Source organism: Hordeum vulgare, chromosome 4H, assembly GCF_904849725.1.
Source record: "Hordeum vulgare subsp. vulgare chromosome 4H, MorexV3_pseudomolecules_assembly, whole genome shotgun sequence".
In the NCBI taxonomy this organism is placed as follows: domain Eukaryota; kingdom Viridiplantae; phylum Streptophyta; class Magnoliopsida; order Poales; family Poaceae; genus Hordeum; species Hordeum vulgare.
The window spans coordinates 98,463,088-98,469,710 of NC_058521.1; positions in this window are offsets into that span (position 1 = coordinate 98,463,088).

Genomic DNA, 6,623 nt, shown 5'->3' on the forward strand with positions numbered 1-6,623 from the left:
AGTTTCATACAAGGCAGAAACTTGCATTGGATCATGTGCTCAAATTTTGAACTATGGAACTTGAGATTATGATGGAAATGGAGAAGATACATCAAACAAAAACTCCACAAATTATTTGAGAATTTTCCTTGCTACCAAAATGGTAGTTCCTTTGGGAAGGGCCAGAAATGCAATATTGGATTAAAATAGGACAAGGCAATTTCCTTTATTTAAAAATGGCCAATATTTTTGCGAGAGCTTGGGATAGGAAGCAAAAGAATCTCCGCAAATTTTCATGAAATTTAGAAATGTTAAGCTATGCCTATGAGTTTAATTCCGTAGAATGATAAGAAAATAAATTAATCCCAGATGACAAATATTACATATGACAAGGCAATAATTTTGCAGATCGACGGCTTACTCAAATTGGAGGATCTCAGGGAATCTTTTGGAGGATCAACGGAGAAAAGGAAATGATGGATCCTTTGTAATCACAAAGCCAAGATTCAAACTTCCAAAATTTAGAATTAGGGTTCTAAGGGGATTTTGGAGGATGCAGATCGGGTCTTGACCAGCATCACAGATAGAGGCAAGGCTTTGGAAAGGAGAAAATGGCCCCGATTCTTAGAATCATCGAGCAAACTCCACAGAAAGATTTTCAAAAAGAATGCTAGGATGGAATAACGCCACAAAAATAGATAACCCAATTTTTGGGGTGTTACAAACCTCCCCCCCTTAAATTAATCTCGTACTCGAGATTCCTATGGTTAAAGAAAGAATGATAGACACTCCCGGGAAAAACCTCTAGGTTAACTGGTAACCCTTTGGTCACATACCAATGAGTTGGCACTCACGTCGCGGGCCAGCACCTTCTCAGCATTGCTCGCCAATTCACCTCCTGGACGCTGGTGATTGAGAGACAAGCGGTCCTCCTAGACTATGCTCACCGTACACCGGAGTCAGTATATAAAAGACGACAACACGACCTTTCTCCAACTCACACTCACACTGTGCCTCTCTATTACCTCTTCGATTTGGACGAGACCGAGCCGAGATCCTTCAGCGAGGCCGTGATCTTGGTGGGGGTTTCGGTGGTCCCTCGTTGCCCTGTTGGCCATGCTGATCGGCTCGTCAATCATCCTGCTTGTGCTCATCAAGCAGGAGCGGGCTCGAGGCAATGCACGTCTGGGGGTGGCTCGAGGTGCGGTTGATGGTGATGTGTTGGGGCCCCCCTCCATGTTTGCTCCTCCACCGCTTTGCGTCGATGGAGAAACCGTGGGCTACACTCGGACGAGATGGCGACTTGCATGGCATCAGCAAGGCTGTGTGGCGGTTGGCGCTGGGGGTTCAGAGCCAGGCGAGGTGGATTTTTGAGCCGAGGGATCACACAACCAATAAATCAAACTAAGGTGTTTTAATGCTAGTGGATATATGTCTCCTGGTATACATATACCTATACTAGATCGTATTTTATTATGGACTCGGGGCAAGTCAATGGTCTTGATGTATGTGTTGTATTAATAAAAAATATTTTGTTGAAACACATTGCCAGCCCTGTCAAACATTCTTCTTGACAGAGAGACAGAAAAAAAACAAAACCACTGGGCAATGAAGCATACATAGAACATTAACACATCACACATGTTACAAGAAGTACAAACATACACCCAAGCACGAATGCACTACGCGTCTCAAAGCAACAACTCATTCCGAGATACATAGTTCTATCCTCCTATCGAGGATGGAGAGACATCCGACTTACTCGCATCATTGCCAGACTACACGATAGGGGTTGTATAGAGGCCTAGTCTTGCTGGGGCTCTCGAGGGGGACACATGCTGAGCCAATCACCAACTTCATCATCGGACACTTCTACGGGTTGGGGCTCAAATGTTTGGGTTGTGGCTGGAACTTTCATGAGCACGCCTTGGCGGCGAAGATGATAAACATCTATGTTAATGGTGTTGAGGTTGACGATGCTTGGCTTCGGCCATGACACAAGCTGAGAGGGTAGCACTGGGCTGGATGGTGTGGGGACCGTGGTCTGAGATGCAACTTGGCACTCCTCATGGTATGCTTCCCTGACAACTCGAGTAGCATCGTGGTCCAAAGCCCTAAAATCTCTAATCAGGTTACTAATTAGCACCCTGATACGTCTCAAACGTATCTATAATTTTTGATGGTTTCACGATGTTATCTTGCCTTCTTTGTATGTTTTATGTACCTTTTTATATCTTTTTGGGACTAACTTATTAATTGAGTGCCAAGTGCCAGTTCCTGTTTTTTCCGTGTTTTTGACTCTTTTCAGATCTGATTTTGGAATGGAGTCCAAACGGACTAAAAACCCCGAAATGATTTTTTCCCGAACTAAAGAAGGCCAGGGAGCCTTTGGGCCAAGCCAGGTGGGCCCCGGGGAGCCCACAAGCTCTCATCATGCCATCAGGGGGGAGGCGGCGGTGGGCAAGCTTGTGGCCACCCTGGCCGCCCTTGACCTAGGTCTTGCGCCTATATATTCCCAAATATTCCGCAAAAAATGAGGGGAGCCTCGAAAATACTTTTCTGCCGCCGCAAGCTTCCATTTCCGTGAGATCTCATCTGGAGACCCTTTCCGGCACCCTGCTGGAGGGGACTTTGGAGGTGGAGGGCTTCTTCATCATCATCATCGCCCCTCCAATGACTCGTGAGTAGTTCACTTTAGACCTACTGGTCCATAGTCAGTAGCTAGATGGCTTCTTCTCTCTCTTGGATCTTCAATACAAAGTTCTCCATGATCTTCATGGAGATCTATTCGATGTAATCTTCTTTGGCGGTGTGTTTGTCGAGATCCGATGAATTGTGGACTTGTGATCAGATTATCTATGATATATATTTGAGTCTTTGCTGATTTCTTATATGCATGATTTGATATCCTTGTAAGTCTCTCCGAGTCTTGTGTTTTGTTTGGCCAACTAGATCTATGATTCTTGCAATGGGAGAAGTGCTTGGTTTTGGGTTCTGCCATGTGGTGACCTTTCCGAGTGACAGTAGGGGCAGCAAGGCACACATCAAGCAGTTTCCATCAAGGGTAAAAAGATGGGGGTTTTATCATTGGTTTGAGATTATCCCTCTACATCATGTCATCTTGCTTAAGGCGTTACTCTGTTCTTATGGACTTAATACACTAGATGCATGCTGGATAGCGGTCGACGTGTGGAGTTATAATAGTAGATGCAGAAAGTGTCTGTCTACTTTTTTCGGACGTGATGCCTATAGAAATAATCATTGCATAGATATCGTCACGATTCTGCACAGTTCTATCAATTGCTCGACAGTAATTTGTTCACCCACCATCTACTTGCTTTCATGAGAGAAGCCACTAGTAAACACTACGGCCCCCGGGTCTATTCGCATCCATCCTTTACATCTCCGCTTTTACTTTGCTTTGTTACTTTGTTGCTTTCAGTTCTCACTTGGCAAACAATCTATAAGGGATTGACAACCCCTTCATAGCGTTGGGTGCAAGCTTTTGTGTTTGTGCAGGATCTTGAGATACTCTTCCGCCGGATTGATACCTTGGTTCTCAAACTGAGGGAAATACTTACCATCGCTGTGCTACATCACCCTTTCTGCTTCGAGGGAACACCAACGCAAGGCTCCAAGGCCACAGGGGAAATCCTTTGCATACTTGCCTAAGAAGTCCCTTAAGGCGTAGTCGTAGCTGAAGGATCCCTTGTGCCGACGACACGACTACTGCCCGGCGCCGTTGCAAGGGATATACAGCAGAACAATCAGAAGTATTTCCGGCACTGTTGCCGGGGATCTTTTTGAAGTAGCACACCCCCTTGACAGTAATGAACTGCACCAAGCGAGTGATTGCCGGATCGTCTTCCTAGATAGTGATGGGATGCTCACGTCCTAAAGCTTGCCACCACGGAGAAGAAACAAAACTCCCGTTTTTCTGCTACGTGCAGAAACTGGGGTGGCAGGTGTACGATAGCCTCTGCAGCAGTTATCTAAATAGACAATGTAGGAGTAGGCATGGGTCTGCCGTGAACAAATTAAGGACCAACCATCCTCCTCTAGACCTAGGCTGGTCTGCACCTTTTCCTGGTATCGGCAAAGATGAGGGACGAGTTCCAATTGGAACACCACATAATCGGGGATGGAACTATAACCATGGGCTTAGGTGAGAAATTAGGAAGAAGGGGCGGAAAGCCAACATGACCGACCACGAAGGCTTGGCAATAAAAGGTGGGTTCTGTGTGAGAACTAGCAATGGCTTCTGACCTGGAGCTACTAGCTAGGGTTTTCTTCAGGGACATGGCTTACGAGGCTAGGAGTATTCCGGCTAACAGAATGGGGCTTTATAGGCAATTATGCCAAGACTCACCCGCATGGCATGGTTCCTTTTTTCCTTAAGGACAAGGATAACTATGCAGCCGACCAAAGGATAGAATTGCAGCCCAATCCACAAAAAACTGGGTTGGGTTGCGTAAATTCTGACTGCAACACCTGTTGTTCAACAGTGGCCATGTCAGATGCGATGGATAGGTCAAATCTATTAGGGCCATTACGGGGTGATGTTAGCGGTGGTCTAATGCTAGGGTAACCTATGACATCCTGGCTACTCTGATACCATCTCTTGTGGCACCGCGATCCGCATGGAGCAGGGGGCCTTCGTACATCAAACCAGGATAACACCTCATGCACGACACGTACATGATACAACAATTCGAGCACAAAATACTCATCATTTACATGACATAGAGCATTACATAATTGAGGAGTAAAATGAGTGGCATAACTCTAAGGCTATATACATGGCGGCGGAAGGGTGGGTATTGGTGGCACGTCGACTCTGGCTGGGCTCCACTACTCAAAGGACTAGCAAGATTGTGGCTAGCTCGACGATGCTTCTCCTGCAATCGAACCCAGTGCAAGGCCAGATGAGTATGTTGAATGTACTTGCAAGACAACCAAATACATGGCATCGAAACAAGCATAGCACGAGGCAAGTCCCATGATCAGGCATGAACTTAACATATAACAACAGCTAAGCATGGCATGATATTAACGACGAACATGGATAAGACTAACCATTGACATATCATAGCATATTGTAACGTGGCAATGGCATAACAAGGAATATCATAGCATATCATGGCATTTCACTCATAGCATGGCATGGCATAATTGTATCTAAAAGACATGGACAAATGCATGAAACTATGCTGAAAAATAAATTACCATTTACCTCCCTTGTATAGTAAGAATAACATACTGTCCATCCATCACCTTTACTCCAACTGCTCTTCACGGGCAACGCATGACTCACCGAGATCTCATCGCGTGATCATGTCTGGTACAACTCCACGACCTCTTGCTATTATCTCATAGTCCAAGTCATCATTTATTTTATAGCACAGTATTTATCAAATTAATTATATTAGATTTATCCTCCATGTCGCCAAAGACCTGATAGTGTGACCTGGTACGAACTGTGTCCATGACCGAGGATGCGGCTATCAATAGGTTATACAGTCTGTGAATGGGTTAGTACATTGTACCCACACTACGGAACCCAAGGCCTCGTGCTACCATTTGGGTGGACCAACGACGTTCCAACAAAACTGATCTATTACATGACACTCTCCCGACCACTCTGACAAACTCCCCTTTTGGCTAAGTCATGAGTGGCCCCGATGCCACTGTGGACATCCAATGGCCACCGTCATGGCAAAGAAATGATGCCAAATGGAGACATGAGCTCAATACCAACACGGGCACACAAGTTATTGCCACCTTCCAGGCCAGAGTAGCGCGAGCACATAACCTTGCCTAGTGGCAGACACCGGCAAAATGCATGACAATATACCGAATTAGGGCCTTCCCATAAAGGAAAATGTGGTTGCACTAAAGAAGCTCGGTTCGATGGCACTATGACTCGATCCCATCGATGGAGGAGGATATTTATTATTATTAAGTCATATTATTATCCTCTCCGTCATCATTAATATTATGAGCATTATTAACACAGATGCATCAATGAGCATGTAATGTACAAATGTATTAACCAACAAATAATACAAAGCTTCTCAAGTGAAGAATTATAGCATATGAGGCAAGGCAATACATGGTGCAAGCATATCAATGTAACATAATCATACTACCATCGGTAACCATGGCATGAGAATAAATGAGAGTATCAACATGACATTTTCCAATAAAAGTGCTATAGCTAACCTATCAAAAGATATTATGAAGTCCAGGCATGACATGGCAAGCAGTGAGATCATATTTGACAAATCAAATAAATACAGAAGGAACAAAACGCAATTATACTACAACTATGCATACACACACACACACACGGGGTGCTAGGAAAGTCAACATGCAAGTTTGGGGCTCATGATAAGAGGTTGGCTTGCCTTGGGGAGGACGGATGCATGATATGAAAAAGCCATGATCCACGGGATACGACTCGCCGAAATGGGAGCACTCAGGAGGGGCCTAAATAGAGGAGGGGAAAAGATGGCATTTTCAAGATGAGACAACTTTATTAAAATGACACCATGGAACGGGCTCGATGCTCTGAGAATGTTGGCTTTTGAATTACCTAAATTAGAGTTATGGTTACAAAGATACGGCCATTCGTTCGTTGGTAG